This window comes from Ambystoma mexicanum, chromosome 3p, assembly GCF_040938575.1.
Source record: "Ambystoma mexicanum isolate Mex_15411 chromosome 3p, UKY_AmexF1_1, whole genome shotgun sequence".
NCBI classification, from domain to species: Eukaryota; Metazoa; Chordata; class Amphibia; order Caudata; family Ambystomatidae; genus Ambystoma; species Ambystoma mexicanum.
In genome coordinates, this window is record NC_090925.1 from 1,073,133,981 (window position 1) to 1,073,158,434 (window position 24,454).

A 24,454-nucleotide genomic window follows, 5' to 3' on the forward strand; every position below is an offset into this window, starting at 1 on the left:
AAGGTAATGAGAAGTGTGGGAGCTGAGTGTGTACGGTAATATGCAGTCAGTGTAGGATTCCTGTGCGTGTCTTAATCAAGTGCTAATGTTGCAATTTGAGTTCTGTTCTCCGCCACTCTCTTTGCAGTGTGTCACAGACAATGCTTTGACTGTACCATTTTATTTCTGTAAAGAATGAGATCGTGTTTAAATACAACTTTTATAATACAGAAAAATATTTGAAAACAGACGGGTGATGTTTATTGTTTACCATTACAATGCTGATGATGTGGGGAGATTTTTAAACAGTGCAATGGTCATTTTAAGACAGATGTGTGCATGTCAGAATCAGTATGAATAATTGTGAGTGACTGTAGCATAGCTCGTTGGAGGTACATGAGCCAACGGGAAGAGAGACTCTCTGAACATAGCTCCCTACCGTATATAAGGTAGTGGAAATTACCACAAGACTACCATATATAGCTCTCTGTCGTAAATAAGTCAGTGAGTTCGCCCATGGTGGCACACCAACACTATCACTGGAAAATGTGGTATTCCTAGAATGCAGGTCTGAGGTCTCTCTAGTGATCACACGAAAAATCTAAGCAAAGATAAGGGATTCTGGACATTGGGGCCACAAATAAAACAAGGGAATTATGCTCACCAAAATACCACCAACCACGTATACCAAATATGCAGGTCTGGGTGCTGAAATAATGCATGTCCATTGTATTATTGGTGCACATAGCCAAATCTGAATACAAAGAGTGATTATTGCTAAGTTATTTTTCGGCGGTAATAAAATACCGTCAGGCCCCAAATCTCCACAAAATACCCTACATCCCTCCCCACACCCATGTTATTCCTCATTTTCCTCCTTTAATGAGGATTTTACATATTCTGCCACATTTGTATTCTTTGCCTGCTGCGTTCTATCCCATGCAAAGCACTCGTACTGGGTGCAAAGCGGCAAGGGCCAGCGCAATGTCTGATGTGTGAATCATAAGTAGACATTTAGCATGGGGCAAAGTGTACTTTTGCGGTGCAGTCACTTTGCACAGCGCTCTTTTTGTAAATTAGGCCCAGCATGTATTCCTGCTCCAAAACAACCATATCGAGTAAGTTAGTTGTGATAGGAAAGTAACAACAAGTCTAAAAATGCAAACTATTGTTGCGTGGACAGCCAGGGCTGGATGAGGTGTCAGATACATTATGCAGCAACATACACATACTTAAAAGATTTTTACAATGCAGTCCCTCTCTGGAGTTCTCATACCTTTTAACCTATTGGGACTTTAATGCAGATAAAATACATGTTTGTTGGTACCCATTGAAGTCTATGCAGTAGTATGACACTTGCCCTGAGTGTGAACTGAGTTCAGAGAGGGTAGGTTCATACACGTGAGTTCCAACAGACAGCACAGTAGCTCCGGTTTCACTAGTGGAAAACATCATATACGCCCTATTGTTTCTAAGATAAACCCCTGGTAGCATAACCCAGTAGACTAGGATCTGTCCTTCTTTGCTTACACATGAGCAAAGGGGAGTGGATCTAGTAGATGGCAGTTTGTGGTAAGTAAGCCTTGTCAGGAATATAGTGGCAGAATGTACACACATTATAATCAGGCCCACAGTTATTTATTGTTGCGTGCATGTCTCTGGTAGGTGCTTTGATTATTTGACCTGATAATTATTTTTTGACATCATAAGGAAGAAACATTATTAACATCCTACCAAGATTCAAATCTGTGCCTTCACAAATTGAAATTTAGATGCATGGGCTTTTTCAACAAGTTTGTCAAATCATTATTCATGGTAAATCAGTTTAGTTCTCTGATTGTAATACAAACACAATTGTTTCCCTCCCTTTCATTGTAGTGTTGATGCACTGTTGTGCTCGGTGTGTCTCCCACCCCTTAACACCTTGGTCAACTTGACAGGGATACAAATGGGGTATACCACAGAACGAAATCTCCTTCTAGCCTGTCAGAAGGCTCAGTGTCTAGCTACTGTCTCGCCATACATGGACTTCAAATTAGATTGCTAGATTGAACACCTACCTGCATGGCCACCTACTCCTCCACTCACAGATGCTAACCGTGCAGCCGTTCTACCCCAAGACAGTCTTAGGGATCCATCGAGCCCTCACCCTTTGACCACCACATTTTTAAATCATGATACTACTGGGGGAACATTATCCCTACCGAGGACCACAGAGGACATTTGGGCTGCGGTCACCCTCCAAGCCCCTTTCGCTTTGGCTCCTCAGTCGGCAAATCCTGTAACTAGCAAAATACGATTGATTAGTAAGGAAGATGTCCCAAGACTGCATACCCTCAGGTCCTACTGCCCTAACCGTAACTCGACAGGACACCACTACTGGTCATTTGGAGGGTGGGAAAACACTTAAATCAGCACTACATAACAAAATCAGCACTACTTAACACAAGATCACTAAATAATGTCTCTGTTATCCATGATTTTATCATTGACAATAAGTTAGATTTAATGTTCCTAACCGAAACCTGGATTTTTTAGACTAGTGGGACCATGATAAACCTTGTGGTCCCATATGGCTATATCATTTATTGCCAAAACAGATAACAGAAACAAGGGGGGAGGGGGGCGGCAATTATAGCTAAAAACTGCATCTACCTACATAGATCTTTCAGCCTTTGCAGTGGTTGTGAGATTCTCCACCTCAAATTGATTCCCACCCCCCTGCAGTTGTGTAAACATCACCTTGATCTATCACCCACCAGTTGCTATGGGTACTTTCAACGATGAAATCTCACATCTCCTACCAAATCTGAAAGGAACAAACAGCACTGCCCTATTTCTAGGACACCTTAACCATTGGCGAGGAGTTTCCCTAGACAGAGAGTCTATCTTGCTTGTGTCCATTTTAAATAATATGGATCACCATGTTTTGAATACTGATCCTACCAATACCAAAGGCAATATCCTTGACTGGATTGTTACAAGGAATCTTAAAGTCCAGATAATCAACACCACACCTTGCATCTGGTCTGATCACTTTACGATTCATTTTCAATGTCTACTTTCAGACATCCTTACCCAAGTTACCTAAACCTCCCAAATAAATCACTAATCGTAACTTGAAGAAGGTCTTACCTTCCGACCTCCAAGAATGCATCACAAATATGTCTTCCACCTCAGCGCTAAACGCCCCTGACTCGCTTATTAAGACCTTTAATGCCAACTTTAATCTCCTCCTGGGCAAGCTTGCCCCTCTTAAAACACGGGCTGTTCAGAACAACCCTAACTACGAAACACGGTTCTCATCTGAATTAAAATCCTTGAAAACCAAAAAAAGAAGAGCAGAGAGATGCTGGCTTAAATGCCCATCACTCAACAATGGAAATGCATGGAAAACCCTTGAGAAACCTATAAGACATGATCCTTAAGTCACAAAAGAATTTTTATAGTGAACCAATCTCGGAGACCAACAATAATTCTAGGAAAGTGTTTGAAATACTAAAACTCCTTGAGAAACCCAAAGTTCAACTGATGCCATTTATACCATCCAACATAGACTGCACTAAAATCCAACTAGCTTTTCAGGAAAAAATATTCAAGGCAAGGGACAAAATTCAAGATCAGATCACTGCTTGAATAAGCTCATCGAGTCTATCCGGCCAACCCATTGCTTCCTCTCTTCCCCAATCCCTGGGTCCAACGGAAGTGTGCACTACCTTTAATTTCACTCAAGTATCCAGTACAGAACTACTAACAAACCTAAGCACCAAGTGCCCACCTTCTGGCCCAGACAACATGATCCCCCCAGAAAAATATTTTAGAAAATAAGGTCATTTTCTCTCTGTTTCTTGCAAGATTCATTAATGCCTCCTTCTGCTCAAACACAGTCCCTGATTGCATCAAGAATGTTTCCATCACGCCCCTCCTGAAAAACCATGGATTAGACCCCAACAATGCAGCAAATCTAAGGCCCATTTCCAACTTCAACTTCTTTCTGAAGGTGTTAGACATAGAAGCCACTGGTCAGATTCAGACTTTCATTAAATCTATCAATAGCACAGAGACGGCTCTTGCTGATCTTCAGACCCACATGCTAAGTCTTATGGAGCAGGGTAAGTTCGGCCTTCTAGACCTATTGGACCTCTCAGCCGTGTTTGACTTGCTGGACCATAAGCGACTCTTAAACACCTTAAGGAATACATGCCATTGTTCTGAAATGACATGCAAGTGGGTCCACTCCTTTCTGACAGGGAGACAATCAAGAGTCTGCTGGTGGGGCGCCTGCTCGGACCCCAATCTGGCCTCCTGCTGGGTGCCGCAAGGGGCTTGTATGTCCCCAAAATTGTTCAACTTGTACATCACATCCCTATGCAGCCTTTTGGAGGAATCTGGTGTACTCTGGACAAACTATAATCAACAATGGGGGATCCCTGATTCGAACAGCTGGTCCTTCAGGCTAAAATTAGAAAGACAATACACAATGGACCACTGGAGGAGAAGTATGATCTCTATCAATATATGATGCCATTCATAACGTCTTTTAAATCATTCTAGATGTTGATGTCGGACCACTCTGAGGCACAAATGACCTATGTAGGAATGTGGATAAATCCTCGAATCTGAAACATCTTGCCAAATAGAAAGTGAAGGTATCGTGACCTACCCTACTTTAGGAACTAGGACATACAAAGGTGCTGTCTTTTTCGTCCTGAAGAAGGTTGCTGCATTGGTGGACCAAAATAGGGGTCCAGAGACAACTGAAACACGTGTAGATTTTGACTCTGTGGGAATAAAACTACACAGATTGTTTATTGAGCAATAGATCTAAACGCATTATGGAATAGTAACAAGTAAAATAGCATTTAACCAAAAGGGTTAGAGAGACACTAGTGAGATAATATGATTCTCCAGCATTGGGTCTGGCATGGATTCACATGCTCATGAATATTCCCCGTCGTCAGGCTGGTAAAGAAAAAATCAGTATCAGTTTCGTTTCTGATCTGTCTTTCTTAGTAGTAACCAATCACTCATCTCTGGGTCATACTGCCCCCGGACAATGACTGCCCTCTCCCTAAGCCAGTCTGGCAGCCATCCTCAGATTTTTACTGCACGCACAAGTGTTGGGAGTCCTCGTGCTTTAGCTCTCGAGTTTTTGCTGCATTTTCACACTTTTTCAGGAGATTTTCTCATTTTTTCGGTTTAATCGAGCCTCAAGCTCCACCGTTTCTACTTCCGATAACGGGGACACGTTTCGGAATTCTTCTATGCCCCTCAAGGGTGATGTTTTCGTCGGGTTTACGCTTCTTGGAGGATTCCAGAAGATCTGTGGCCTACCTCAACAGACATGGCCCAGGACAAGGGAAGCTCAACGCCTGGATCCAAGCTGTTCAGGTGCTGCCCTGGATGCGGATTACAAAACGTTTTCAAGGAGGACAAGCATTTGCGATGTCTCTACTGCCTTCATGAGGACAGGACGCACGTGGAGAAGGACTGTGCGTTCTGCAAGAACCTTTCGGAACGGACCAAACAAGATCGTCGTTCCCGCCTCGCCGCCTGGCTGGAGAAGGGCACGGCAGGTGAGAAGGCGAAGAAAAAGTCTGAGCGGGCTTCTAAGTCCTGTGAGGGTGACCCAGCGACGGGGGCCCAACAGAAGGCCAAGCACCGCGAGTCCGCGGGCACTGGGAGCGCCGAAAGGTCGAGCTCTTCGGCTGCCAGGCAGGGCGCGACTTCCCCGGCACGTTCAACCACGAGCCAGTGCTCTGGTTCGGGGAAGAGGAAGTCTGAGAACCTGGGTAAACTGCTGGAGCGGCCCCGGTCGATCTCGAAGGGGGAGCGAGGCGCTGACCCTCCCCCCAAGGCAAAGGCCCAGGACGCACTTAAGGTGGTGAGGGCTTTGATCCAGCCGGCAAAAGCCTCTATCGAAGTGGTTGCTGCGACCCTGGCGAAGCCGGCTGAGACTATGCCAGTGGAAACGGCCTCTGGGCCCAGAGTATCCCTGCCACCGCGGAGGGAATCCTCTTTCCAGCCCATCGTTAAGACCCCCGTGAAGTCCCCGGCGGAAAAAGAGGGGAGGGGGGCCGGTGGCCATTACAGACTCGGAATCAGCCTCTGAGGAGTAGCAGAAACCGAGAAGGGCCTCAATGAGAGGTTCATAGGCCTCAACGAGAGGTTCGAGAAGGTTTGATCCCAGGGGACGGTCTCCGCTGACGTGATCGAAGATAGCGACGATGGCGACGAAGAGGGCCCAGTGGAGCGGCCATCCCTTCCGTCGCAGCCATTACCCGAGCCCCAGGATAGCTCGGCGGCCATTTTGTTGGCGATCCAATCCTTATGTACCGAGATAATGACGAGATTAGCACGGACCCCGATGGAGGATCCAGAACCAGGCCCGTCGGGAAACCCTCCGAACAATCAGAGGAGAGTCCACCCCTCTCCGCCCTTCATGCCCGCGAGGCCTGTGGACCCCTCACCCCCTCGCCGGACCCTAGAGAGGATACGGCGACGGATACAGCGACAGGGACGGACGATGACGGCGGTGATGGCACAGCGGACATCCCGTCATCACCCCCCCCGGGCTTCTCCAGCCGACGAAATTGGCTCCTTTCACACCATGATAACCAGGGCATCCGAGCTCTTCCAGCTCTGCCCTGAAGAACAAAAAAAGGAGGGGTTTCTTTACCAACGACGAGAGGCCAAGAGGAAGATGGTCCTCGCGGTGCCTTTGCTCGACGACATCTGGGACGAGGGGCTTGCTGTCCTCAAGAACCCTTCCACGACACCCACCAAGAGGGAAAGGTATGAGAAGAAGTACCGAGTCCCCGATGCCGCCCCCTTGTGCCTCAGGGCCCAGACCACGCCGGACTCTGTCGTCTCGGCAGTGGCTAAGAAGAAAGCAGCGGGTGTGGCGGCTTCAACTTCCACTTCCCCGCCGGACAGCGAGGGCAAGAATTTGGACTCCATGGGACGAGTCATCTCGTCGGCGGCGACGACGATTAAGGCGGCCAATGCCATAGCGATCGTGGCCCGCTATGACAGGGAGCTCTAGTTCAAGATAGCTTCCCTGCTAGACTTCCTACCTGACGACAAGAGGGCGGAGGCCCTACAAATTCTGCAGGAAGGCGAGGTGGCGTCGGATCACGCCATAACGGTGGCAACGGACATTGCCGATACCGGATTTCACCAATTGGGCAACGGAGTTTGCGACAGACTTTCGCCAGGACGTCCAGACCAGAGTGTTGGCTATGCCGTTCAATGGCAACAACCTTTTTGGTAAGGCAGTGGACGAGTCTCTCCAGGCCATCAAGACCAACTCGGAGACGGCCCGGGCCCTAGGGATACTTCAACAACGACGGCCCTTTCGGAGCTCCGGAGGCAGACAGGGTGCCTCCAAAGGATCCAGCGGTGGCTCTTCAACTTACTGCCAGGCGGCCCGCTCCTCTTCTCAGGAGGCCTACAGAGGTTGCGGCAAGCAAGGGAGATCCCGCCATCGCCGCCAAGGAGGCCAAGGCGGCAAGGCCACCTCCAAGCAAGACTGATCCGGCTGAGTCGTCAGGCCCCCACCGAAGCACCCCGGTGGGAGGCCGGCTGACGAAGTTCGTCAGAGTGTGGGAGTCCATCTCCACCGAGCATTGGCTGCTGGACACCCTGGCCAACGGGCACTCGCTGGAATTCCAAAAGAAGTGCCCTCTCATTCCTCCCGTGGCCAGGAAGGAGAATCACGTCCCTCAACTGCTGTTGGAGGTAAGGGCGATGCTCAAGAAAGGTGCCATCAAGCTCGTCCCCAGGAGGCGCTGGGGCTCCTGAGTGTACTCAAGGTACTTCCTCGTCAGAAAGAAGACAGGCGGTTGGAGCCCCATGCTGGACCTGAGTCGGTTAAACAAATACATCAAGGTGCAGAAATTCAGGATGGTCACCCTCCAGCACGTGCTGGGACAGCTGGAGGAGGGCGACTTCCTATCGTCGTTGGACCTGGAGGATGCTTACTTCCACATCCCTAAAAGGGCACAGGAAGTTTCTCAGGATCGTGGTTCAGGGACGCCACTACCAATTCAGAGCACTACCCTTCGGATTAAAGTCGGCACCCAGGGTATTCAACAAGTGCCTGGCACCAGTGGCAGCAAAGCTGTGCCTGCATGGGATCCACGTCTACCCCTACCTGGAGGACGGGCTAATCCGGGCAAGGACAAGAGAACTCGCCATCGAACACACAGCGAGGACCGTCCGGCTGCTCACGGAACTGGGGTCCGCCATCAACTACCCCAAATCCCATCTGGTTCCGTCACAAGTAGCACTGTTTCTGAGAGCGAAGCTCGATACAGTGGGGCAATCGGCCTCCCCGTCAGAGGAGAGGACGAAGACCATCCTGGGCAAGGTGCGGCGCCTGCTAGCCACGGACGTGGCCTGGGTGAGGACCATCAAGTCCCTCCTCGGGATGATGTCCTCATGCATCTGTCTGGTACCCCTTTGCAGACTTCGAATGCGTCCGCTACAGGAGTTCCTCGATGCCCGCTGGTTTCAGGCGACGGGCTGCTTCGAGGACAGGATCCCTCTCGACGAGGAGTTCCGTCGGGCGATCCTATAGTGGGGTACCCGTGCTCACCTCACTACAGGCACGGACTTTCAAATCCCAGCGTTTCAGGAGACGGTGATGACGGACGCCTCTCTGGAGGGTTGGGGGGCCCACACCGGAGATCTCCACGCAAGAGGCCTTTGGCTCCCGGTGGAGAGGTCTCTCCACATCAACATTCTGGAGCTTCGAGCAGTGTTCTGGGCGCTCAAGTCGTTCCTTCCGTCCCTCAAGGACAAAGTGGTGAGGATCTTCACCGACAACACCACTACGATGTTCTACATATGGAAGCAGGGGGCACCAGATCCCCAGCCCTATCCAAGGAGGCCCAGGATCTGTGGCACTGGGCCATCGCCCAGGGGATGTTTCTGGTCCCCTTCCACTTGGCAGGAATAAAAAACACCATCGCCGACTCACTCAGCAGGGAGCTGCGCTCGTGCCACGAGTGGGAACTACGCCAGGATCAAGTGGATCGGCTCTTCCAACGATGGGGCAAACCCCAGATCTACCTGTTCGCGACGGCGACGAACTCCAAGTGCCAGAGGTTCACCAGCAGGTTCCTGCAGCCGAGGAGCATGGGCGATGCTTTCTCGTTCCCCTGGGACGACCTGTTTCTATACGCGTTCCCTCCGTTGCCGTTGCTGCTCCGCTTCATCAACCAGCTCAAGAAGTCCAGGTGCAGAATGATCTTCATCGCACCGGCGTGGCCGAGGCAGATCTGGTTCCCGGACCTTCTGGACTTGTCAACGTCCCCACCAGTCAAGCTGCCGGCGGATGCGGATCTTCTCTCCAGAGAAGGAGGCGCCATCCTCCATCACGACCCACAGTCGCTGACCTTGCAGGCCTGGCTCCTGCAGCACTAGAGTTTGGAGGGTACGATATCCCGGCTGACTGCAGAGAGGTTCTTGCAAAAGCCAGGGCGTCCTCAACTCTTAAGGGTCATAAGTGGAAGAGGTTCTCTGTCTGGTGCTGTGCACAGAAGATTAAACCTCTGCGTATTACGGCCCCTCAAGTACTGCCATACCTACTGTCGCTGGCCAAAGCTGGTCTGGCTCACGCCTACATCAAAATACATCTGGCTGCCATCTCCCTATATACCAGGACTACGAGACGGGCGTCCTTGTGGTCTCATCGCCTGGTGAAGGAATTTATGAAGGGACTATTCTGATCGTTCCCGCCGGTGAAGGCTCCTGCCCCGGCGTGGGAGCTAAATGTGGTGCTGACTAGGCTCATGGGGGACCCATTCGAGCCTATGCATTCGGCGCCTTTGAAGTTCCTGTCATGGAAGACAGCGTTCCTCGTTTCCATCACCTCCGCACGATGAGTGGGAGAGATCCAGACCCTATCTTGCAAGCCCCCATATTTGACTTTTCATGACACAAGGGTGTTGCTGAGGACGCACCCCTCCTTCATGCCCAAGGTGCCATCGGACTTCCACCTCAACGAGCCCTTGGTGTTACCAGTTTTCTTCCCGTCGCCTTCGACGCCGGCCGAGAGGACTTTGCACTCGCTGGATGTAGCTAGAGCGCTGAAGTTCTACGTGGACCGCAACTGTTTGTGAACTTTCAGTCTGTGAATCAAGGGAAGGCTCTCTCGAAAACTTCCATTTCCAGATGGCTCTCCGACTGCATCATGCACAGTCGCCGGTTGGCAAACCGACCGCTGCCCGGCCGTCTGAGAGCCCATTCGACCAGAGCGATCACTGCTCCCACGGCGTTCCTGTCTGGTGTGCTCCTGCTGGACATCTGCAGGGCTGCTACGTGGAGGTCGATGCACACCTTCACAAGATTCTACTGCGTCGATCGGGACTCCAGGGAGGAGTCCAGGGTCGGCCAAGCAGTGCTGCGCAACCTGTTCGCCTAAGGTGAGCCTGATGAGGAGGTAAGAATTGCTTAATGTTGAGTTTTGGATATAATGCTTAATGTTGAGCCTTTGCCACCTCCCGTGGTTGTGCTTGTGTATACTGCTATGTATTCTTTTATTCATGAGCATGTGAATCCATGCCAGACCCCATGCTGGAGAAGGAACAAGTTACTTACCTGTAACTGTTGTTCTCCAGCATGGGTCTGGCATGGATTCACATGCGAACCCTCCCACCTACCCCTCTGCGGCTCTTCACTTGGTCATACTGCCACTTTGCGTGCTACCAAATCTGAGGATGGCTGCCAGAGGTGGGTCTTAGGGAGAGGGCAGTCATTGGCTGGGGGCAGTATGACCCAGAGATCAGTGATTGGTTACTACTAAGAAAGACAGATCAGAAACAAAACTGATACTGATTTTTTCGTACGGAGGATTCCCAGCCTGACGACAGGGAATATTCATGAGCATGTGAATCCATGCCAGAGCCATGCTGGAGAACAACAGTTACAGGTAAGTAACTTGTTCCATTTGTTTTAGTATAAGAATGAATGAATGTAGATGACTAGAAAGGTGAGCCGCAGTGTTTTGTTACTGGAATCTAATATATTGTAAACATTGATTCAATTTATTTTATGTATTTTAAAATGTTTTGTTCTAATTAAAATTGAATTGATTTGATAGTTACGAAATTGTTTGTCGATGTTTATAAAAAGGCAACATATATTGATAGAGATCATCCCTATCTTCCACTGGTCCATTGTGTATTGTCTTTCTGGACAAATTATGCAGATGACACTCAACTGGTCCTGGAGGTCACAGGGGACTATGTTGCTGATAGTCAGAAACCTTCATAACATCTATAACCTAGTGGATTCCTGGATGGTGGATAACTGGATGTGCCTCAATAAGGGCAAAACTGAGCTACTCATCTTTGGCTCCTCACAATCAAGAGCCAAACTCAATGCCTACTTCCGGTCCTTCTCCGTTCAGGACTGCAACATCCAAGTAAAAGTAAAAATCAAATCACTCATCAGCAAACCGACTGTGCTTTGAGTGCAGAATCCCATGTGAGCCTGCTCCCTAAAAACTGCAGATACCACCTACAATTGCTCCGGAACATTCGCCCATACTTCACCGAGGGTAACTCTGCCACAATGGCCCAGAAAACCATTCTACCTTGATTACTGCAGTGTGTTATTGGTGGGCGCTGATAAGAGAAGCATCCAGAGACTGCAAATTATCCAACAGAACGCTGTCCGGATTGTTAAAAAAAAAGGTCCCAAGAAGGAGACACATCTCAATTTACCGGCAAGGGCTGCACTGGCTCCCTGTCACGGCTAGGTGTAAATTAGAAGCGCCCACCTTATTACACAAGTGCCTTTATGGGAAATCCCCAAGTTACTCGAAATCAATTACCTCTTTCTATGAGCCCTTACCAGCTCTCATATCAACGAACACCAACCTTGTCACCTGTCCCACTTTCAAAAGATCAAAAGGACTTGGCAGGTCCTTTGAAAACTGTTCAGACAAAATCTGGAACAGCCTCCCCACAACACTGCGCTTCATTTCTTTTTCCTTCTTGCCTCTCATGTCCTGTGTATTTTTTGGATGTCTTGCGTGCATATGTGTGCCCTGATGCCTTTGGGCTGCAGCGCATTATACACAAACAAAAACAAATAAAATGCAACTTCTCTTTTGTGTCCTTTTGAACTTTCAGACAGAACCATACTATATTGATTTACCATGTGGTCTGGTGCTTGCAAGTGAGCTTCATTGAACACATAGTACTAGTGTAGCTCTGCAAAGACAACTATTCAGAGCCCATTGATAGTTGATGTAAAACTAAAGATGACATGAAATGAGATGTTCATTAAGAGTATAGTGGCATCTTCCACAGAAATGCTGTCATTCTCCTTTACTGCTACTGCCACTACGTTCAATAGTAAATTCTCGTGATTATGAGAGGTGGTAACATGGTGTTTGTCCCCATTCATAGAGCAGGACATCATTGGGGATTTAGTAAAACCACCTGTGGTAATCCCTCTAGGTTATGGCGGTAAAGTAGCGAAAATACCTCCAACCAAGTGCTGGGGGTATTTCCTTTTTCTCCAAACTCATGGTATGGCAGTGTAGTAAAACTGACAATAATTCTGTTACTGCCACATCACGAAACTTTTCTTAAAATCCCATCTTCTCCACTTTGCCAAAGTATGTGATCCTGGACAAAACACTTTACACCACTGTGCCTTAGTTCCTTGAATTAAACAATTGTAATTGTCTAGAAGAGATCCTTTTAGGTATGTACTACTTACAGATTCACTAATGCAAGGCTTGATGGAATGCAGTGTTGTAATATATACATATATAACAAAATTGTCCATGTATATAGTTTGTTCCACCTTCTGAAGTATCTCACGTCACTCATAGCTATATCAGGATTTGAGTCACGGCTCTCTCCTTATATATTCACCCAAACAAAGGATAGCACAATTTTAGAATGATGACTGCAGGATGGTTGGGTTGGTGGTTTGAGGAGGCAGATGAGCATTTGTGAGACATGAAAGGATGTGTTAAGGCTGAGATGCATCCTGCACAAATAAGGCATTTGAAAAAGATCTGAAGTCACAGTAAAGTGTAGCTATTATTGCTAATAAAAGGTCATTGTTTGTGTCGGTGAACACCTGAGATGATTGAAGTATGTATGCTCAAATCACGTGTGACCACGAAATGGGTAAGATAATTAATACAATAGATAGAGTGCTCCTCAGTGGGCGGGAGGGAAAAAGGGAGGAGAAATTAAGCTGTTGCTTATTGCAGTGTTTAAGTGTTACAACTGTGAAATAAGCTCACAATAAACTTATAGTTGGAGAAAAAGGAAGTACAAAACAAAGTGCCTGTGAGCAATTGGACCATCCGCACAGTGGGTGTGCACTAACCTGCGCCTTTTTGAAATTTTAAATGAAATTGAATTATGGTGGATACATCGTAAAATGTGTGGAGATAATCCACACACATTTTCCTATTCTCACTCCACGACTTAGACCCATGTGCTCTGGGTGGAAACAGTCTACAGGCACAGTCTACCCTGTCATATTTAGTTGGGATATGGCAGCCGGTAGTACACAACACATCTCTGGAAAGAGGGGAGGTGAAAACCTTAACCCTGCCATGGCCAGCCTGATTAACTAACAAAGGCTCCATGGTTCTACCCTGTCCTTTTGTTGGGCTATGCAGCTGGTGGCAGTGATTTGTGTACTATTTGTATCGTAATTCAAACAGACTCATACAGGGCCTGGCTGCAGAGCCTAACAAAGGAGACAGGAAACTCCAACACACTTGCATATGCACTGCGGCAACTTGAAGCCAGCTCCCACACTCAGTATCAATTGACAGTGAACTATCATGTCTGAGACTGCGTGTTTACAGTAGCAAACCCTGCAGGGGGACAACATTCATAAGGTAAGAGAATGTGGTTTGCAGGAGCCAGATAATCTAGTCTCACTGCAGCTTCAAGGGAGACCTGTCGTTTTTAATCAGCAACCACAGAGAACACAAATAACCAGAAAGACCCTATGATCCACAATAGACAGGAAGATGGGTGGGACTTAGTAAGACATGTTTTCACCTCTTTTACTTTTTTGGTGCAAAGCACTCTGGTTGTGACCTCATACATGTAGGAAATTGTTGGTGGAGACCCAATAATTGGTTAATTAAAGTAGGCTTAGCCTACTCCAATCACTGTGGTCCATTTAGCTTTAAAAGAGGGCTAAGCCCCTCTTTGGCAGATCATCTAAAGGCTTCACCAGAAGCAGAAGGAAGTACTCATCATTGGACCCTGGCTGAAGTTGCAGCCTGCCTTACATCTTCTGCCAGTGAAGGAAGGCCAGGACCTCCAAAGAGGGAGGCAAGATCTCTCCCTTAAATATCTCCCAGGGAACAGAGGGAGATACTAAATCCAGAAGGCCCTCCGGCAGCTCCATAACCAGTACCCAGCCAGCACACAGCGTGTCCTGCTACGCTATGCAGCAGGATTCCTAGGTGGGAAGTGCCAGAGAGACTCTGAAACTAATCCAGGACAAGGCAAGTGCCTGCAAGGCACTCCTCAGCATTGGGCCTTCTGCCTTAAATTATGTCATAAGCCCAGTGAAGAAGCTAGGAGAATTGCATCAATGAGCATCTAGGGACGTCTGCCTTAAAAGACATTTTCGAGCCAGTCAGGTTCTTGCAACTGACTGCAACGCTGAATGTTGTTATGATGCAGTTGCTTAAAGACATCTGTGATGTTTTGACCAGTTCTTCAGAACCACCGACCAGCACTGAGACAATGATTCCTGACCCCGAGATGTTGTGTAGGCCAGCTTGCAGCCGTTCGTCCCGCTTTCGCTCATTGAACTGTTTACTGTCTGATACCCGCAGCTGTCTCCAAACTTGAACTCTGTACCAGAAGCTGCCAAGTGCCCTAAAACCGACTCAACTTTGTCGAGCACCATCTACAGCACAAGGAACAGTGGGCTTCATTATGACTCTGGCGGTAGCTGTGCCAGTAAAAATGGCAAGGCTGCCGCCAAAGTAATTTTTTTTCCGGTGCCCGGGAATGGGCAATTACCGGGGCATTACCGCCCCAGTGGATCCAGTAATTTGTCCATTCCCAGGCACCGGAAAAAATGCTCCCCATTCCCATTTGAGTGCCATTGGACTCAATGGAAATGGGGAGGCCAGATGCACCGGAACCATTCATGAATGGTGCTGATGCATCTGACATGGTCTGCTTGCAGGTGCCGGTACGACCCTCGAGCAGACCTCGTAGGTTGCAGGTCCGGTAACAACGGTACCGGCAAACTTACTGGTACCGTTGTTACTGGACCAGCGAGCTTATAATGTGGCCCATTGAGTTTATTGTCTCCGTGGCCCTTCGCCAAAGGCCGCCAAAGACATTTTAAGACCCATTGCTCCCTTTGTGCTGAAGCTAATTATCCTTGAACTGTTGCGATCATTTACCAATCCTACTACCCTCCTGTCAGTATACAGAGTGTATCCCTTTTCCTTCTTTGAAATTGTCTGTCCTCTGCATTCCTTTACAGGGTGGGTTGTATTTCGTAGTGTTGTTACAACTGTCTGTTGTGATAATAATAAAGTGGATATTTTATACAACCTTGACTGGACAGGTCCTTTTATCATTTTTGCTGTTTTGCAACTACCAAACAATCCACGACATTTCAGAGATAAGCCTGCCATTCCGTCCACGTTACCAAAATTGGACAAGGAGGTTTATATTTTGCTTGTGTTTCCAATCTGTTTGGATACCGTCTGGTGTACTAGAGGTGTGGGGCTGGTTGAAGGTTTAAAAAACGATATTTACCCCTGGACCACTGGTTTTCACCTGGAAGTTGATGAGCCATAGTGCTGGTTCCAAACTCTCTGCATTCTCCTTCTTAGTTGGTTTAGACTGCATAACTTGTTGGGAAAAACTCAGAACCACACCTTCCCAATGTTATTGTCTAAGCCAAGCCTCTAGTTAGTGATAGTGCACTAGCTAATCCATTCGCTCGCAGGCACCAAATGCATACTCTATAGCCAACAATTTGAGTGAAAATGTGTGCACCAGTTTTTTTTTCGTTCTCGTGAATTATCCCTTTCCCACAATTGAAAAAGAGAAAAAAGAAAACCCGCACCTCCATCACCATATTATTAGGGAGTAGAAACTATGGGCCTCATTTATAAAAAAAAAAAAAAACATTGGAACACTTAGTAAATCAGGCCATTTGTATTTTGGTCCTAAAATGCCATCCCTTGGCTCGGATGGCGATTGTATTCTGTAAAGAAGCTCCCATCCCCTCATTATACCCCCCATTTATCCTAATGAAACGTTCTCTATGTTCAAATTAGTCTACTCAACCTGTCTGTGAAATAGCAACGCTGTATGTACTGCTCTAACTTCCAAAGGACTAGATACCTCCTGCAAACGAGTGTTGGAGAGTGCGGGCGGGGCTGGGGCTTTGCATAAACAATACACCCTTGGACAGCTTGCAGTTTATTTTTAATCCACTGCTCTTCGCGGCCTCCTCATTATTTTGATGTACTTCTCATTCCAGGGGACGAGCGCGCACACACTGGAGGGCCATCTGTGAGCCAATAGCAGCAGACATGTCAGGAGAGAGAAGGCTCCGCTTTAAAATATGGCCGTATAAGGGCTAATTAAATCAATGAGGTCCTCCGTCCTCCCTCCCGGGGCTCTGAGCAAGGGGTAGCTCAGGTTGCTTTAAGGAGCAGAGAGTGCGAGATAACAAGATATCAGCTAACTGGGCGGGGGGAGAAGGTCTTGATCTGTGTGCTCAGTTCGATACCATGATATTTTTTAATTAGTCAATTGGGCTGGGTCAGGAGCAGTGGCGGCTGGTGAGTTTGAAAGCTGATGGGGCGTAAATTTCCCAGGGCGAATTTAGTAGCGTGTGTGCGCAGCGCGCGAGCCCACCCCCCAAGGAGGGTGCGGGGGGGGTTGTCCCCCCGTGAAATTTTTGGAAAAATGGCATACAAAATGTGCAATTTACTGTCCAAAAAACCCACCGAAATATGAAAAAAAGCATTCGGTTTTCCATATTAATGGTGGTACACTATTCTTACGTGTGCAAGTGTGATGGTGTATTTTACAGCAGCTTGTATTGAGAATATCTGGTACTATGGTGTATACATAAAGAAATTCATGATATGGTCAGTAGGCTTATGAAAGGAGCCCGGCGGGCAGAAGTTGCTCACGTGCTCATCTATCAAGTCCTTATGACTCTGCGATTCAGCAAGTGACTTGTGTAAAGAGGGAGCGCTAGAAATCCCTAACTACACAGTTATTTGAGACTTAACATTGGAAGAGTCATGTCATGCCTATCCATATTGTGCTGTAGTCCGCAGCAGAACCCTGTGCATGTAAGAGTAAATGGCAGCAATAAAATAAATGTGCACCCTGGGTCTTCATGGACAGAAATCTAGAACAAAGTTGTGTTCTTTCCTTAAGAAGAATCGATTGCAAAATCCCCTCCACTCTTTACATTTCATGAAACAATAGAAACCAACAGTGATCTTTTTTTACACGGTACACGGGCTGACCCCAGGCCTCCATGCGCAGGACTGTGGGTAACGGCTGCCATTCACAAATGAGGACAACAATCTTGAGCGAAGTTCGCTTTTCATTTTGGGGGGAAAGGAAGCTCTGTCTGGCTGCGCTCTGAGTGGGAAGTTAGGAGTCATCGAAGGTCACAAGATGGTTTCCAGGATATATGCAAAAGCATGTTTTGTTTCTGTGAAGCATGGCCTCAGGACCAGTCCCTGGTGACTTGTGCCGTTTTATATTTTCGGCATCTTTTGTCGAAAAATGCCGAAAATATAAAACGGCACATTGGAGATTCTACTAGTTCACTGATGCCTCCCAGCTGTATATTTTTGACATTCTTTCATCTCAACAGAAAATGGTAAATGCAGGATAGATATTGCTGCGGGTTAAATGCGCAGTGCATGAATTTGAGGTTATGAACGGTGATGTCATGCAGGGCACAGTGGAAGAATTGAAGATACATTTCTCAGGTTTTACTTGGAGATGGCTGTCCGGAAGTCACTGTAGTATGGTTTTTACATGAGAGACGTGCTCTTGTAGTGACTTGGAGAAAACCAAAATGTTGTCAAGATAGACGAGAACAGTGTGAAACAGAAGATCTGCAAAGTTATGACGCGCATATAGTAAAAAAGAAAATCGCCATATTATAACCCCAATATCGGTGCTTTATAGTCTAGGCTCTTCTGAGCATGCAGTTACTTTAGCTTACCCAAAGAATGGTCCGTGCCCTGCTGCCTAATCACTCCTTGAGTAAATAAACCAGCATTGACTGGTAAATATACCAAAGTACAAACAAACACGGTCACGGGTCAATTTAACAATACGATCTGTGCAGTGACGTACTTATATTATCTGCCCGTTTGATTAATGCATTTTCTTGTTTGTAATTCAGTCTCTTTATGGAGTGATGTCTAGTCTGTGGTCTCCTTTCAGTATCTCCCGAATACCCATTCACTCGCCACAACCCATCCTCCCTGGCAGTTGTAATTTTGGCTGAACGTATTTCTCTGGACCATTTAACATTGCACTCCGTGGTTCTGAGGGAAAATTAAAAATGTTGAGGCCGGGGTACTGTGACTCAATTCATCCACAATCCCACCGCGTCGGCCTTTAAGAGATTAGCTTCAAGAAGATGCCATTTACCCCCGTAAAACAACTTTGGCCGTGTAGGCAGTGATGATGACACAACAATGCACACAGGCCTTAAACGTGTACTCACCCTCACGCAAAAAGATAGCCAGTGTCAGTCAGGTTTCTAATGCCCAATCCGCACATTATATAGATCAGTTAAAAACAGAGATGGGGTATCAGCCGAACGTGACACGTGACAGCATACCACCATGCTGTTGCATAGCGGAACTTACATCTAAAGTTTGAATACCTTCAAGCACATTAGTAGATACTTAATTAGAACACATGTTGAAGCATTGTGGCAGAGGCGTTGCTAGTGGGGCCTGAGGGGGCTATAGCGCCGGGTCTTTTGGTTGGAGCCCCGGATAGAAGCTCAGGGACTACAACCAAAAGGCTATAGCTAGCCCGAATCCTGCACGTCCCGACATTAGCTTAGCCCCTGATCTTTTCCAGACCTAGCAACACACCAGCATTGTGGGAAATTATAAAATATGGCACGTGTCCCATGTCACATTCGCTCCGACCCTACTGTAAAAAATACTTACATACCATAGAGAATGTAATCCAGGAGTCCCCTGCAGCACCATGCCTTCCCCTCAATGAATCCAGCTGTGGAATGCTTTTTAAATACATTTTCTGGAGGCTGAAAAACTGTAATATGCATGTCTGTCAGTCCACCAAAACGTGACGTAAAAGTGTGGTCTTTGTTTGTTTGTTTGTTTATTTTATTTGTATAGCGCTCCAGACCCAGGGGTAGAAGTGCGCTTAAGAAGATGGTTACAACATTGAGAAGTATCTTGGAGTTGCATGCTTCGTAAATACATACTTATAATACATATATAACAAAATGGAGTACAGTTTACAGTTTGAATAGCATACAATTAACAATATACAGTTTCCATGTGCAGTCTTATACAATACATGAGGCAATTACCGAGCAGGGGTGTGAGGTCGGGTGTTAGTGAAGCTACTCTTTGTTTAGGAGCCAACTGATGACCTGCTTCCTGAAGATCTGAAAGGACTCGATAGTTTTCATGTTGAGAGGTATGGTGTTCCAGAGTTGGGAGGCAAGTACTGTGAAGCTGGCCCCTCCAGCTCTTTTTAGGTGGAATCTGGGCACTGGGCCTCATTACGACCCTGGCGGTAAGTACCCGACATTACCGCCATGCCGTAATGAACGTTTACGCCGTGGACCGATGGCGGAAAGAGCGCCACATTTCCGACCCATCGCGCACGAGCATTACGCCATGGCGGTAATGTAAATAACGCCATGGCGGAAAGGGCCCCTACCAGCATCGTAGGCCGCGCAAGGTGCAATACCGCCACCCATCTCAGCGGCCACCGTAATTAGCGGCCACCGTAATCAGCGGTGGCCGCAATTAGCGGTCACCGTAAAAAGCGGAACCGGAAATAGCGTCATCGCGGCGGAACGGGAAACAGCACGGCGGCCATCTTTAAAAACACAATCCATTGCCATCCTTCCCAACAACACCAGATCCAACCCTGACACCTGTCCCAACCCATCACCCACCCACTTAACCACCCAAAAATGCCCAAAGTTGTCAAGAAGGCATGCGACCGCCAGCGCCAGGACAGATTCTCCCGGGAGGAACTGAGCATGCTCGCGGAGACCCTACAAGACAATGCAGCCGTTGTTTTTTCGCCGCAAATGACCAGGCCGGCGATAGCCAAAAAGAAGGCCATATGGGCCCTGGTGGCAGAGCGCGTCAGCGCGGTGGGGACCGTACCACGCACCCCACAGCAGTGCAGGAAGCGGTGGGATGACCTTAGGCTACGTGTAAGAAGCATCATCTCTGCCAACCGCAACCTTGCCCTGGCTACCGGTGGAGGTTCTGAATCCCCACTGAAACTCCAACCGTGGGAGGAAATATGTGCCAGCACGATTGGCATGGAAGGCATTGAAGGCGTCGGAGGGATGGAAAGAGGAGTACCGACATCAGGCGATGAAGGTAGGTGCCTCAAATCAAGACATGCCATAGTCACTGAAGTCCATTCATGTGTAGCACAATGTTGCCCTAGAGTGTAAATGCAACACATTAGCTGGACACTGCCCACAGCCACATGCAAGCTCCACCCTGTATACATGTAGCATGCACACCCTAACTGCCGGCACCCAAATACCTCCATCCTCATTCCACACAAAAAGGAGACAACCTGCATGCCCCTGCCTCAAATGTGCCTCATCTACTGACCAAAATCATGTCAATCATTGTCATTCCAATGTCCGCAGACCCATCAATAACGCTCTGCCTCCTTTGCTCCACAACAGGCTCAGAATCACACCCCGAGGACGAGGACACCCCTGCGACAAAAAGAGCCAAGAAGGCCAAGACAACCATACACGCACCCTCAACCTCAGCTGCAGTGAGCCAGACCCCACAGCAAGCACAATCCATTGCCAGCAAACAGGACGGCCCACCGGCAAGCACCCCAGTAGGCAGCAGGCCAGCAGCAGCAGCACCACCTGTTCCAACATTGCCTGCCACAGAAGGCACCGGTTCTGCGGCCAGCAGCAGCATTGGAGAATCAGCTGCCATTGCAGCATGCCCAGACTGCGACATTGAGGAGCACGACGTCGGACAACCCACTGACCTTCCACATTCCCCCTGTTCGTCCCATGCCAGCCCCCATGAGGATCCCACACAGGGGCACACAGAGGAAGAGGAGTGGCCATCTACCCCATGCCCAGTTCTAAGTCCACAGGAGGGGAGCAGCCCCTCCATCACACCACCAGCAATGGGCATGGCCCAGCAGGGGCAACATTCCCTTGAGGACATCATTCAACGGCAGGAACAGCTGTCCACGGTACTCACCGAGCATGCTGCGGAATGTGTGGGGGCTAGGGCAGCCATCGAACAGGCTACGGAGACCCTAAGGGCAGAAATTGCACAGAACACTGACACCCTGAGGGATGCAATGCAGTCCATGTCAAGGGACATGCCGGGGTGCGCCGTGTGCTCTCTGAGCTCTCCCACACCCTACAGGACATGCATGCACGGGAGCAGGCAGGGACATCCTCCGCTGCCAGTTCTGCTCAGAGCAGCCCCGTCCGACGTTCAGGACGGAACCTGCGCTCCACAGGCAGGGGTGCCCCGGGGGCCGGGAGAGGGGGCTTGTAATAGCCTGTGCCCACTGTTACAGGCATCTGTAGACACTCACAGGGGGTGTGTTGGGGTGTGCAGGGGGGAGGGGGTGTGTTGGGGTGTGCAGGGGGGAGGGGGGAGGGGGTGTGTTGGGGTGTGCAGGGGGAGGGGGGAGAGGGAGGGGGTGTGTCACGAAAATTTATGATTAAAATACACTTTTTCCTTTTTCCGAAATGAAATGTGTGGACATTTTCATTGCATATGTGTGCTTTATTGGTGTACAGTCCACAGTGTGCATGTCCCAGAGACACACAGTGCCCCAAGTGCCGTCTCCATGTGATACACACCATCCGTGTGTGCTAGAAGCATTGGTCGATGATATTTTGATGCATTTCACGCCCCTCCTGTGCATCGCCTCCTCCATGAGGTGCGGCCCCATCTGCACCCTCCTCATCCTCATCGTCAGGTGGTTGCAGTTCTGCGTCAGGGGGCAGGGGCACATTTTGTCTGACGCACATATTGTGTAGCATGGCACATGCCATGACCATCTTTGCCACCTTCTCATGGCGGTACAGGAGTGCCCCACCAGACCTGCTGAGGCATCGGAACCGTGCCTTCAATAGGCCGAATGTCTGCTCAATGACCACACGGGTACGTGTATGTGCACGGTTGAAGTCCTCCTCGTGCTGGTTCTGCGGGTTCCGGACTGGTGTAAGGAGCCACCTCTTCAGGGGATAGACTGCATCACGTGTATGTAGGCGAGAATGTATGTGTCAGTCATGACGTCTGATCAAGAACATGATGTGCCACCATGGCTTGCATCCAACTGTTACTTTGGACAACTTCTAAATGCACTAATTGATTCACACAATGCAACCAGTATATGCTCATGGCTCTCATGGCCTGTTTTGCATGCCATCACCCAATGTATGCAGAGGGGTGGAGTGCATTGTGAGTGCCCATCCACTGTGTCCGTTCATGCCGTTTGTTTAGTTGGCCTGGCACGTGTCCTGTGATGTCAATGCGCACATCATTGCAACATTGCTGTGGGCCTCATCATTACCCCAGTGAGCAATGTTGATGTTGATAGGGACATTTTGGGGGCCCTGCTGTCTGTGTAATGGTGTGTTGATGTTTCTATCCGTCATGTGCCTCCTTCGTGGGCAGTTATGGGGGACAGGCTTTTCGGTTGATGGTGTTTGGTGACGTGCATGTAGGTGCATTTCATTGTTGACAATGTGGTCTGAATTGGTAGAATGCACTTGCAGATGGTTGTGTTATGGTTTGGGACACAACCTCATTCATACATTGGGTATTGGCTTCACTGGTGTTGGGTGGAGTTTGGGTTGCTTTAGGGTATCATCTGTCTCAGTTCTCTCTGCTACTCACAGCCAGGTGGAGTATGCATCATTCCCCCCCCTTTTCAGCCAGGTGGAGTATGCATCATCCCCCCCCCCTTTCAGCCAGGTGGAGTATGCATCATTCCCCCCCCCCTTTCAGCCACGTGGAGTATGCATTGGTACGTCGTTCACCTACCCACTTCACATTTCCATGGTCATGACATTTGACTCACCGAGTAGCCAGGATCTTGGGCCTGCATGTCGCTCCATGTAACGTGGTATTGTGGAGTTCCTCAGGACCATTGAATCATGGGTTGATCCGGGGAATCGGGCACAACAATGTGTGATGATCTTGTTGGAGTCACAGACCATTTGCACGTTGATTGAGTGGAATTGTTTCCGGTTGCGGTACGGTACCTCCATGGCACGTGGAACCACCAATTCCACATGGGTGCAGTCGATGGCACCAATGCAACCAGGTATGCCGGCTAGTGCATGGAAACCCACTTTGGTGTTTGCAATCTCCTGGGCAGTCCGTGGTAATGAGATGTGGTCGTCTGTGTGCTTGAGGAGGGCATCGAGCACTTGGATGAGTGTACGTGAGAATAATGGTTGTGAAATGCCATGCAAGTGCCCCACTGTGTGCTGGTAGGTGCCTGTGGCCAGGAAGTGGAGTACAGACACTACCTTCAGTAGGGGTGGGATGGCGGTTGGACTTTCTATCATGCTGACGATGTCGTTGTGTGTCATGTCTACGATGGCGTTGATGGTGTCCCCGTCCAAACGGTACAGGGTGTGGATCTGCTCAGCAGTGGGGTTGAATGGACTGGCTCTGATGCGTGGGATTGGGGGCTGCCTGTGTGGTGGCACTGGCTGTGCTGGTGGGGCTTGCTGGCCCTGCCTTGCCCTCCTTCTCCTCCTGCGTCTCCTCTGTGCTGCCTGTTGTTGTTGTTGTTGTTGTAGCACTTGCATTGCTATCAGGTCCTCCAGCCCCAACATTGCAAGTCGTATTGGTATCATTGTGGAGTGTGACTGGGTGTGGGAAGGGGTGGGGTGTGCTCTTTTTGTACTTCCTGAGTCTGTATTGCCTCCACCTGTGCTGTTTCTGTGCACCTGTGGCAGCTGGATTCACTTTACATGGCCATTTACGGTTGGTTCGCGATGGCGTACTTAGCACCATGGCGGTAAGGTACTTAACGGGCTGGGTGATGGCGTTAGGTGCATGTCTGCTTGGGTCGGCATTCGCGTACCTTTCCGCCATGGCGCTAAGTACGGTGTGGGAGGTCGCGTGCGCGCGTCCTTGGCGTAGATAGCGGCAGCGTTGACTACGATGCCGCTAATGGCATCGTAGTTAACGGTCAAGGGTCATAAT